The sequence below is a fragment of the Diabrotica undecimpunctata genome, chromosome 8 (genome assembly GCF_040954645.1).
Source record: "Diabrotica undecimpunctata isolate CICGRU chromosome 8, icDiaUnde3, whole genome shotgun sequence".
Taxonomy (NCBI): Eukaryota; Metazoa; Arthropoda; class Insecta; order Coleoptera; family Chrysomelidae; genus Diabrotica; species Diabrotica undecimpunctata.
This window is the reverse complement of record NC_092810.1, coordinates 120,827,501-120,840,988: the sequence shown is the minus strand read 5'-3', so window position 1 is coordinate 120,840,988 and position 13,488 is coordinate 120,827,501. Positions and strand designations below refer to the sequence as shown.

The following is a 13,488-nucleotide window of genomic DNA, read 5'->3' as shown; positions in this document are numbered from 1 at the left end:
TGATTAATTTCGCAGGTATATATAGATATAGACGAAGAGCGAGAAAGGCCTACTTTCAATATAGGGTAAGTCACTGCTGCATTAAAATTTTAACTTTGTTTTCTCGCCTGCGATTTGGTATTTTAGTTAACATTAATGTCAAGCAATTAAAATGTGTGTCTCTTTACTTAAAGATGAAATTTTAAATAAAAAGAATATAGTAATACTTTATAAATATCTTAACGTGATATATCATATTTAGGTATCGTTTCCCAATCAGAGTTTGGATATGATCATCACTATCTTTACTCTATCTATCGCTGCTCTCAAGAGTTCTATTGAACTATATCTAAACCAGTCCCTTAAATTTTTCAACCGTGATACTCTCATCCTTCCTATACTCATTCCTCCATTTATCTTTCCCTGTATTATTAATCTTAGAACTTCATATCGCTGTCCCCTGTCACAGATATTTTAACTTTCTTATTTTTAACGTGTTTATTATTTCATATTGTTTGTCCATTTCTCACAATACGTTTTGCAATTATTTCTGCGAGTAATACATAGCAGACATTCACGATATTAAAAAGAGAATTAGCAATACTTAATTACGATTTGGGTACAAGAGAAGCCTTGTTCAGTATCCTTAAGAACATACTAGAAAACATCTGGATCGAACGATAAAGATTTACGAATAATTACAAAACTATCCTCGCATTAAGTGGTAAAAATAAAAGTTGAACGAGAACTGTCAGATAAAATAAATATAAAAAGAGGAGTGAGACAAAACTATATACGATTTATTGCCTTTACGCCTTTACTCTTTAACTTGTAATCAAAGGAAATATTTAAAGAAGCCTTAAGGGAGAGAGACAACAAAAGGTATTATTGTAAATGGTGAAGTCATGAACAATATCAGATATGCCGACGTTACCTTAGTGTTGACTAACTGCTTAGAAGACCTTTAAAATATAATTAACAAAATAAAACAAATCTGTGATCAGTAAGGATTAAAACTCACCGTTAAGAAAACTAAATATATAGCGGTTATCAAACCAAATTATATACAGGATGACGTTATAAAAGTCTTAGTGTTATATTAGACAGAGTAGAGAAACTCGTGTATCTGGGAACAAGCTCGAGCTCCTTTTGTAAAAATAAGCTTTGCAACTACGATGTTAGTATTGACCTTCGCGTTCGAATAACATATTGCTATATATTTCTACTGTTACAGTATGGAGTGAAAGCGTGGACTTTAAGTGCGATATGCTTAAACCCTTGGAAGTCTTTGAGATGTGGCTGTACAGACGACTACTAAGAATAGCCTGGTTAGACAAAGTTAGAAATACGGAGGCTTAGATGGCTGAACCAAACAACACAATTAGTCAATATAATAAAGAAACGCAAGACGGAATACTTCGGTCACATTATGAGATACCCTGAAAAATATAAACTTTTACATCTGATCATTCAAGGAAATATCCAAGATAAAAGTAGTCCTGGTAGAAAAACATAATGGCTGAAAAATCAAAGACAATGGTACGGAAAAACGACTACATCATGATTTAGAGCTGCTAAATAAAGTCAAGTTAGCGAATATGGTAGCCAACATGGATATCAAACGACCTATAACGGTCATGGAACCAGAAGAAGAAGAAGAATTACCATTTAAATTCCACCAGTTGCCAAGGTATTTCAAATAGTTTACACGATTTATATTCACCTTCCCAACTGCCATCCATTTTGTTTTTAAAAAGTTAATTTTGAGATCCCTTCCACAACTTCCTTCTTTGACTAGGTTGATTTTGGAAATCTGTAAAGTTTTCTGCTGGAATTCTTCGCCTATTCTTAATCCTTCTTTTCCATTATTTGAAGCCTTCTTAAATATTTCTTAGAGGTATATTATATTAAATAAACCCAGTGGCAAAACGTAGTCTTTTCGTACTTCACGTTTTTGAGTATAACTGTTTTCAATTTAAATATGGGCTGCTTGATTGTAGTACAAAGGTTGTTAGTAGTATTATATCGTACTGTTCGGGGTTAATAGAGTCTTAACCTTAAAGTAATTTTCCTCTGGAATTAGTATTTGAGGAATTTAACCCTTTTACTGATCTTGCCATCGCTGTTCATATTTTTATTTCTACATCCCTGGCTAGTTTTTTATTTATAGTGCACCCAAAGTATTAGAACTTGCCAATTCTTTCTAAAGTTTTACTCTCTACTCATTTTTGTGCTTGGCTATGTTACTGATGGCCACGGTCCACCTGTTATCCGAAGAGAAATAGCTAGAGATGTGGAACAAAAAACACAAACTTCAGATTCGCGACATCCACTCCACGATTACCAACCTACCGCATAAAGACTCAAATTGAGGAAAAGCTTTCTGACAGATCAATAAATCTGCGAGATACACCAGAAATAACTCGTCTTGCCAAATATAAAAAAGCTGTTCCTTGCAATCTGAATCTCCGAGAGAAAATTTCGTCTGGTAACATTGTTATTTACCCTGTGTGGAGAACTCCCAATCTTCTGAGAGTCGGAATATTGAAGTGTAAAGCCAATATGGACTGTTTTCTGCTGACTCCGATACCCTATGTGAATGTGGGGCGATAGAAGATTCAACACATCTACTTAGCAGCTATCCTTTGTTGGAGAAACTTTGCATTGCATTTCATCCAGATTGCTCTTTTCTGGATGTACAAGATATAATTATTTGAACTGGACACGTAAAGTAAATACAAAATCAAGTTTTTATTTCATTCAACTTGCATTTCAGTGTTTAAATGGATTTCATATTAAGTAATTATTTTACTAAAAGTTACTTTAGCTTGGGGAAATATCATCGAGAACATCAATTTTCATCAATAAATAGCAATTTTGAAACTATCCATCTATAAATAGCGATTTTATAATGCATGACTGCTTGACGAGGTTTTGAGTTATTTCAGTTAGTTCTCCTTCGCTGCTATTACTTATTAAATCTAAACAATTTACCTATCGACTGTGTTTTATAGTTGAACGATTGGCCTTAATAGATTGTTCGTCATGTAAAAATTATGAAAAATATTAATTTATGCGAAAACAAAGCAAGCCAAGGCGTGGTTGTGGCGATACAATAATACACTACTATTAAAATAAAACAAATAAGTTTCTTTTATTTTGTAACTATAATACCAAGTATATAAAGTATATTACACGAATTTTAGACGGTTTTGGATTATCGCTAGATACTCGATAGCCAATGGTTCACTCTTCTGAACAGCATAAAAAGTAGAAAAGTAAATTGCTTATAGTTCGTTCAATTTCAAGATAAGCTCGAGGTAAACAGACACGTGGTCGGTGAGTCTATCGTGTCGTTGCAGCTTGTCATTGGTTCGCACTTAATTTCCAACCAATGACAAGTTGTGATGACACGGTACACCCACTGATCACGTGGCTGAAACTGTTTACCTCGAGCTTCTTAAAATTGAACGAAGTATAGTAATGAAAATATAAAACAAGTTCAAAATTGAATTAAAAAATACTTATTATAAAGTTATTTAGAGTCAATTCTTGTTATATATTTCATTTGCAGGGCAGATTTTACGCAAAAATATTTGTTTGTCTAACAGATTTACCTTTTTCGTTCAACATTAAAGACAGTTCCATGTTAATTCACAAGGTTATGAAAAAATTTAAATTTTTTAAACATATTTTTATTTGATTTACCTGCAAAATATTAGTTAGAACCAGATTCATTATTACCTTGATCTGGTTTTAATTAATGAGAGATTAACGATAATCCCCTAATGAGGGGATGTAAGGGATAGTGATGCTCAACGCATAGCCTCTCCGATCCAAATGTCAACCTCACCTGCCTATGAACCAACCATAAGATCACCTCACCATGATTGTGACTGCCCATCCAAGTTGTCATATTTATGTCAGATGTCACTTTATCTGGTAGACTGGAGACTATCCTGGTACGGCCACGTCAAAAGAGCGGACAGAGGACGCTGGATAAACAAAATCACAGAATGGAGCCCGATTGGAGGAAGAAAGAGAGGAAGACCCCGAAGGTCATTCAGAGATGAAATCGACGAGGCTATGGAGAAAAGAACCCTGCGACATGGAGACTGGAATGACAGGAAAAATTGGAGAAAACGGTTGAGTGAAAGAAGACAGTGAAAACTGTGGAAATCCTTAGTAGTAGTAGTAGTATGTCACTTTAACATTTCCGTTAAGACCAGGAGCCACTCTGTCCTGATGCCAACCAATATGTAGCTTCGTCGTTATTTTAAATTTTAAACTGTTTGTCCTTGTGTCGTGTTATGTTAATGTATAATTTTTAATGTTTATGGCATTCTCAATATATTGTTGGATAGCCCAAATTTGACGAAGTAAGTCTAAAACGTTATATTACATAAAAAAACGTTGTCAACCATCAACTTCGAGTTTTTTTTCGAATTTATTTATTTTCTTTAGTTGAAAAAACGTTTCTGGGCTTATTTCAGATGCCCCTAAGGATGCTCTAAGAGCGAAAGTACTTGGGCAGGATTTAATAAATAAATTGTGCTGAACATCTGCCTTTTATTTGATTAAAATTCATTTTGATCAGATAAAAGGCATATATCGAGCACAGTTTAATTAAATCTTGCCCAAGTACTTTCGATCCCTAGATCATCTTCAGGGGCATCTGAAATAAGCCAAGAAACGTTTTTTTTAAAACCAAAGAAATTGAATAACTTCGATAAAAACTCGAAGTTTTATGGTTGAAAAAAGGTTTTTTATATGATTAACGTTTATAGACTTACTTCGTCAATTGTGGCCTATCCGGCAAGAACAAGATGTCATAAACATAAAATTGTACATTACACTACACTACAAATAGACAAACAAACACTTTAAAATAATTTAAGGGAGGCTACATTGCTTGAAGAAGTCGGAGACAGAATGGCTCCTGATCTAACGGAAATGTTGGGGTGACATGTGACAAATGACAACTTGGATGAGCAGTCACAATCATAGATATGTGATCTGCACCTTTTACAATTCTATGAAACTAAGTATTGACCAAAAGTCCAACTGACACTACTATAGGAGATCACTGATGAAAAATAAAAATTATATAGAATATTTTTAAGTAAATTGAATAATCCAGATCTCACACTCAAACATGTCTGTAATAATTAAGGTGTTAGTTTGAGAGCAACTGAAATAGACGAAAAGTAAGAATGCAAGAAGCGGACTAAACAATATGTTAAACAGTGGGTGGTTGACTACAATAAAATGGTCTACCAAGCACTATCTGTAATATAGATAGGAAGAGATCTGACTATGTAATTAAAATACTAATAATTGAAAATCAAAATATATAAATGGGGTGTAATCCAAGTAGTTCAGTTGAACCCACAGTCAATGGTATAACTATAAAATTACTATGGATGTGCTCAGTGCAGGAAGTCTAAACAGTCGAGCTGGGTCTCCTACGAGGTGAAGCTGTAATAAAGTTTTTAAAAATAGGTTTAAATTTAGTACAATTTAAATTAATTTGAGTATTAAGACAGTGAGAGTTTTCATTCGTTTCCCTTGTAATTTCCAAATCTTCCAATAAATCCAACTCCATATAGTTTTTCTTTCTACTAATGTCATGTAAGATAGATGAACCAGTGTTGATGTTAAAATTGTGTTTACTGGATAATAAGTGTTGACCAAAACTTGAAGAGTTTGGTCTTTTCAAATGTTCTGAAACTCTAGTGGATAACTTTCTAATGGTTCTACCTACATAAGAGGCATCACAATCATCACATTTTAATTTGTAAATACCACTTTTGTCAAGTGTGTTCATCCTATCTTTGGTGTTGATTAAGAAGGAACCTAAGGTGTTGTGTGACTTGAAGGAAATTTTGATGTTATCGATTGTAGAAGTAAAAAGTTTAGATATTTTATTGGAAATGCTGCTAATGTAGGTGAAGGAGAAATATCTGGTGTTATTTGAAGCAGTAGGTTGAAGAAAACATTGTGATGAATATGCAAAGTGAGATCTGGATTATTCAATTTACTTAAAAATATTCTATATAATTTTTATTTTTCATCAGTGATCTCCTATAGTAGTGTCAGTTGGACTTTTGGTCAATACTTAGTTTCATAGAATTGTAAAAGGTGCAGATCACATATCTATGATTGTGACTGCTCATCCAAGTTGTCATTTGTCACATGTCACCCCAACATTTCCGTTAGATCAGGAGCCATTCTGTCTCCGACTTCTTCAAGCAATGTAGCCTCCCTTAAATTATTTTAAAGTGTTTGTTTGTCTATTTGTAGTGTAGTGTAATGTACAATTTTATGTTTATGACATCTTGTTCTTGCCGGATAGGCCACAATTGACGAAGTAAGTCTATAAACGTTAATCATATAAAAAACCTTTTTTCAACCATAAAACTTCGAGTTTTTATCGAAGTTATTCAATTTCTTTGGTTTTAAAAAAAAAACGTTTCTTGGCTTATTTCAGATGCCCCTGAAGATGATCTAGGGATCGAAAGTACTTGGGCAAGATTTAATTAAACTGTGCTCGATATATGCCTTTTATCTGATCAAAGTTCATTTATTCGAGCATTCAACCTTATATTTATTTAAAATTCATTTATTCGAGCATTAAACCTTATATCATTTTATAAAAATAAATGGCCTGACCAAACGTGAAATTAGATATGCTGATAATACAATACTAATAGAAGAAAATATTACAGATCCACAAAGAAGTTTAGAGAAGGTTGTTGCAGCGAGTGAAGAATTTGGTCTGTCACTAAACATAAAGAAAACAAAATTCATGGTTATATCAAAGAAAAATATTAGATACATCAATCTACACGTAAATAAAGACAATAGAACGAGTTCAGAATTATAACTATTTAGAGGCAAACGTTAATGAAACAAACGATTATACTAAAGAAATTGGAGTTAGAATAAAAAAGACTAGAAGTGCATTCAATAATATGAAACAAATATTATGTTGTAGAGATCTCAGCCTAAATCTTAGAAAACGAGTACGAGTAGAAAAGTGTTATATATTTTCTGTTCTTTTGCATGGTGTGGAGACATGGACTTTAAATAAACAATGTCTGAATAAGTTGGAAGCATTTGAAATGTGGACATATCGAAGAATGCTGAGAATCTCCTGGTCAGACAGAATAACCAAAGAAGAAGTACTAAGAAGAATAGAGAGCAGCAGGGAGATACTGGATTCCATCAAAATAAGAAAACTACAATATCTGGTTCATATAACATGTGGTGACAGATATGCATTCCTAAACCTAATAATGCAGAGAAATATTCAAGGAAAGCGCAACATAGGTAGAAGAAGGATGTGCTGGCTGACAAATCTCAGAGAATGGTTTGGATGCAGCTCAACTGAACTATTTCGGGCTGTAGTGTTAAAAGTTAGAATAGCAGTGATGATTACCAAAGTTCGTCGCGGAGATGGCACGTAAAGAAGAAGAAAACATGGTTTTTTTGATGGAGCGGATCTTGTGTTCTCGTCAAAATTAACAATTATTATACATATAGATATAGCTATTCAAGAGACAGTAGTAGTTACCTAAGACTTGCACCCATCACTAAGTTGCACACTTTCGTTGGTGTCGTTCCCCCTATATTAGAATAGAAGGTTCTATATATGCGAAACAAGTGGAAAAAAATTAAGATCCTTGACCATTTACTTCATAATACCAGTCCACAGAATAAAAACATAAATTAATTATTAAAGAAAATCCACAAGGAAACTAAGTTCTTGTAGCTGGCTGTATACCATGTATCACAAAAAATTTTTGTTAAAATCCTTTATAAAAGGTATATAAATTAAAAAACCCAAACGGGATATGTCATGAAGACAAAATGTTTTCGGAATCCATATTCCATCATCATTGTCTAGGTGTACATGTTTTGAGCCACTAAATATCTGGGTAAAAACCCGTTAAAAGTTATGTTACAATTTAGTTTACATTATTTAGTCTTATATATAGGGATGTTAAAGTTACCAGTGGATATGATAACATGGCAACGCAAGACTCCACATGAAGTTGCTGGTCCTGAGATGAAGCGTCTACCGGGTTATAACTTTTAACGGCTTTTTACCCAGATATTTAATGGCTCAAAACGTGTACACCTAGACACTGATGATGGAATATGGATTCCAGAAATCGTTTTGTCTTCATGACATAGCCCGTTTGGGTTTTTTAATTTACATACCTTTATAAAGGATTTTAACAAAAATTTTTTATTAAAGAAAAGATTTTTGATCCACGAAAATTTGACAAGATCTACCAGAAAGAACTCGTCTTACCGAATGAAAATAAGGTATACATCAAGAGCATTGGGAAGAACTCTCACCTGATAGCAAACTTCCCTATCATATGTGGAGAACTTTCAATAGCTTGCTAGTCAGTGTAAATCTTGTAAATCTAAAGCCATACCTGGAAAGTAGAGACTATTAGCTGCTCGCTCAAACCCTGTACAAAGCTAGACCCTTTGCATGCAAATGACACGGTCATTCAGAGCGATCTTTTTTATATTCAAAGGATTTGAACTCACTACGTAAAGTTTGATATAACAGACCAGAATACGTAAAGTAAAAGTAATTACTGGAGCAGTCACAGATATTATTAAAAATATTAGTTTTTTTTAATTTAGATCTAAATTGAAGAAAATACAAGACTCTAAATTTAAAACTTCAATGATATTATATCTCGTATTAACTTAAAAACTTTAAGACAGTATTTTACAGCATTATAAATGTTGCATCTAGCTCATAAATACTTTACTAGGCGTGAATAAAGGTAACAATGTTAGACATTCGCCCAAAATTTCTTGTATAACACGCTGTAATCTATAATCGGGAAGTTAAACGCCATAAGTTATAAGTCCAGCAAAGCGAAAGATACAACAGCACGCTACGCCTTGTTCGGACTTAATCCTCACACCCTTTCGTGTCTTAACTCTGGAGTTGAAGGATTTGAGTTCAAAGATTGCGCCAGGCAAATCTTAGTAAGTTGGAAGGAGTTCTTCAACTTAATGCAATATTTAATATTACCAAACAATGGGATTATCTACGGATTCTCGGCTGAAATTAGTTTCCAGATCAGGGAGACGCTCGAAAGTAGCCGTTTAAAAACTTTTTACCTTTACAAGATAGTTGATATTTTAAAACAATCACAGAAATACAATAAAAGTATTGGTACCGGAATCATAGGATATTTTTCTAATATAGGTTTAATAATTTCTATAATTAGTCCATCGAAAATTTTTAAACATTTAGGGTTGCATTTTTCAGAGGACACAATTCTATTTTTTAATGTCTAGAGTGGGTTAGTATAAGCTTATGTTTAAGTTTGTAGGCTCGCCACCCTTCTTCGCCGACCGCCATCTTGGAAAAACTGCTGCAAAAGGTTTTTGCACTGTATCTCGTCAACTAGCAACTCTACAGAAAATTTTATACGACATTATTTGTAGAAAATTAAATTGTCTACAAATTTAGTACTATTACTTTTTATCGCAAAATAAAAAACAACAAAGTTATAAAGAAAAAAACCTGAAAACGTTTGAACAAATTTTTTTTGAGCGTTATAACTTGTTTTCTGGTCATTTTATAATAAAATAATATCAAAGTAATTTTATAGATGATTTCTCAATAAGTAATTTACACTGCAAATTTGTTTAATATCATTAATTTATCTTGATTATGCAGCGCTATGAAGTTAATGTGTTCTTGAATACTTATAAGAATAAAAAACTAACCATTTATTAAGCTTAGTTTTCTATTATATATTTTTTTATTTATATAATATATGATTTTCTTAACATTCCTATGTTACTATTAATGTATTATGGACCCTTTTCTCACCATAAAACTTAGAATATCAGTGATTTTTACAATAATTTCTAATCAGCGTACATTTCCTGATTATATGAGTGTACTCTAATCTTATGATTTTACCATAGATCGCCCCGAATTAATTTGTATTGGCGCCATTAGAATAGAAGAGAGATGAATAAGTGAAATAATTGGATCTGATTTTCAACGACCACCATTTCATAGCAAATCTAAGGTTCTTCCCTTCAGTGCTATGATTAGTATTATTGAAGTGAAAAATTTCCTGTCGTCATCAATCCCTTACTTTGTATGCATTTTGAGAGAAACAGTCGGTGATATCAAACAATATCTGGCATAAGTATGAATATAATAAGCACCTTTTCCACTGGTAATATTTGCTGAGGATAGCATGAGAAAAGGTACTAAGCCATCTTTGTTTAATGCCTTTACACCAGTACAACGATCCTTTAATAACAGTCACAGAAGCCATTTTGTTATCAATGGTGGTTATCTCTTACATAAAGTGGTTGGGGATCGGAATTCGACTTTGAACAACATTCTATAGAAGAATATTAAATATTTACAAAAACATTATGGACTATCTGCAAGTATAATATTTGATGGCTACTCCGAAAGCCCTGATATTGCAAGAACAAAATCATGGGAGCGCTTGCGGTGCACGAAAAAGCACCAATGGGCAGAAATAAAGTTTAATAAAAGCACCGTACCAACATTATCTCAAGATAAATTTTGTTGGTAATAAAAAGAACACAGATGTGGGTTGAAGTGTCGACCAGGCTGAATCAGATGTAGATACACTTAAGCTCTGCGCTTGCTGCATCCCATTCCTACGATTCTGTGACTATTGTAGCAGAGGGCATTAACATTTTTGTCTTGCTCACTGCATTACTGCTTCCTTCCAACATGGAAGGAAGCAGTCTAACGTATTTTGTTCAAAAGGGTGTAAGTCGGATCAACTATACTGTCCTTCTTTAAGTTGTATATATACTGATGTCATTGCAGGGAATTTACTGTTTGTCTATACTTTTTTAGGATGCGACACAATGTGAGCAGCTTAAAAGATACATTTAGTATGTATAAAAAGGTAAAAGAAGCAGCTGATCTGCAAAGATCCAACACAGCTAGCTAACAGGAAACATCATCACAGATAAAAATCTAAGAAATATGCATGTGGACCAAGTACATACAAGAACTCTTTGATGATAATAGGTCCGAACAAATTCCGTCCTACATATAATGACCACTTACCAATCACATCAGATGAAGTGTAAAAAGCAATATCAAAACTAAAAGATGGCAAAGCTCCTGGACCTAAAAACGCATATGGTGAACACCAACGGTACTCAACGACTAGCAAAAATATTCAGTGACATATATTTAAACGGAGTAATACAAAGAAAAAAGAATAGATGGCTTTGAAATGGCTTTGAAATATATATACCATTTGGATCGCCAATCTTCGAAAGGAGACGGCGCAATAAGAAGAAGAATACCAAGATCATGGCTGAAGTCAACGTTTATTGCTCTACCAAAGAAAACAAAATCCGTATTTACCATTAGCTTAATGACTCCACTTTAAAGTTATTTCTAAAAATCATACATCAAAGGATATATAGGTTATGCGAAGAAAAAATCAGCCGCACACAGTTTGGTTTTCGAAACGCAGTGGGTAAAAGAGAGACTTCTCTTTAGTATACAAGTGCTATTTCAACGATGTAGAGATTTGAATTGCGATATTTATGCATGCTTCATTAATTACCATAAAGCGTTAGATACAGTAAAACACGGCAAGCCAATGGAGATATTAACAAATATTTGAATAAACATTTGTGATCTAAAAATTATTAGCAATCTTTACTGGAATCAAAAATCGTCTATCCATACAGAGGTAGGGTAGGAGGTAGGTAGGGGAATCCGACAGGGATGTATACTATCATCCTTGCTGTTTAACAAATACTCTGAGGAAATCTTTCAAGAAACAGTAGAGGATGTTGAATTCAATTCATCAAAATTTTACAGAAACATCCTGAGTTAGCTACCGAAACAGCGTTATTTCTCAGTGAGAAAGTCAAGCGATCTTTGTAAACTGTCGCTGACGAACTTTCCTTGTTTACTTTATATAGTGGAAATAAAGATCATTCTCTGAATAGCATGAGATACAAACGATTCGCCAAAATAATGATCAAACATACATTTAACTTATCATCGCTTCCTCCAACAAAAGATGCAGTCCGTTTCCACAGTCTCCGAGTTTAACACCATGTTTAGTTGTTGCTAGGCAAACAAAACAGTGATCCAGAAGGTTGGGGCTGAAAAAAGTATAAAAAAATTTGGATACCAATATAAACTTCCAAAACTCCAGCATCTCACGAACTTTTAAAAATAATTTTCTTCGGATGCAAGGGAAAGTGAAAGTATGTGTGGTTGCCGAAAAGCAAACCCTAAATGCTCTGCAGTTTTCAACAATTGTTTTGGTGAAACGTGAAATAACATTATGGAAGTATCAAAAATATTCGAAGAAAATGAATTGGAAGATTAATTACATTCTAGCTTTCGTTATTCAACAAATATTCACCTTCTATACTGAATTAAATGCTGAACCGCAGCCTGGACCATAAAATAAAATAAAAAAACAATAGCTGGAAAGCAACTTTTTAAATATATAATTATGCTCAAGGTTATCTCGCCTGGAAATTGTCGTCAGTCTAAAACGTGTCTCCAAACGCTACATCATAGGTGATGGGGAAAGGGTCGATAAAAAATTAATAATAACAGGCATGTTAAGAAAATGATAAAATATATGAATAAAAAAATATATACATAACAGAAAACTACTAACCTAAGGGTTCGTGTTACCGTACTCTTACGAGTATTCAAAAACTCGGTCAATTTCTGAGCGCTGTAAAACCCAGATAAATTAATAAAATTAAACAAATCTATTGTAAATTCTATTGTAAAATAACCAAAAAAAGTTATAAGGCCCAATAGAAATTTGTTCAAAAATTTTTAGTTATTTTTATTTATAACTTATTTATTTTTCATTTTACTTAATTTGTCACAAATAATTTTTTTTAACATTTTCTGTAGGGTAGATAGTTTTATGAGATACAGTACGAAAACCTTTTGCACCCCTTTTTTCAAGGTAGTTTCCTTGTTTTTATTACTGTTAGTTTAACATTATATTAAGTTAATATCTTCATTAAATGTTAGTAAATGAGAAAAATAATAACGAGTATATACAATAGCATTGGATGAGAGTACTTATTTAAATAAGCTGATAATATAGGAAATTATGTGTGTCTGTAAAGATGATAAGTATTGGTATGGCCCAAGATAGAAGCAAATGGAGAAATGTATAATTAGCTATGGCATCCATGAGTTAAAGTATTATTTACTTCTTTATTTTGTTCCATTATCTCATATATATTTTTATTTTGCAGCTGTACATTAGTATAGAATGCGTTATATATAACACTATAAAGCAAAGCGTTTAAAAAATCTTCGTAACGTATATTTATGCTCCTGGTAAACAACGACTACGAGGGAGTTTTTCACGAAGCGAACTAAAACTGGAAAGTAAATAAGGTTGTATATATCGTGAAAGGTAAATAGCAGAAAAATAAAAGACAGAGGGTGAAACT

The 13,488-nt window shown here is 33.0% G+C and overlaps 1 protein-coding gene across 2 annotated transcripts in view; it reads right to left on the bottom strand.

Moving 5' to 3' along the window:
• Positions 1 to 13,488, bottom strand: part of dac (dachshund family transcription factor) — a 442,638-nt gene that overhangs the window by 132,606 nt on the left and 296,544 nt on the right. The window lies entirely within an intron of this gene.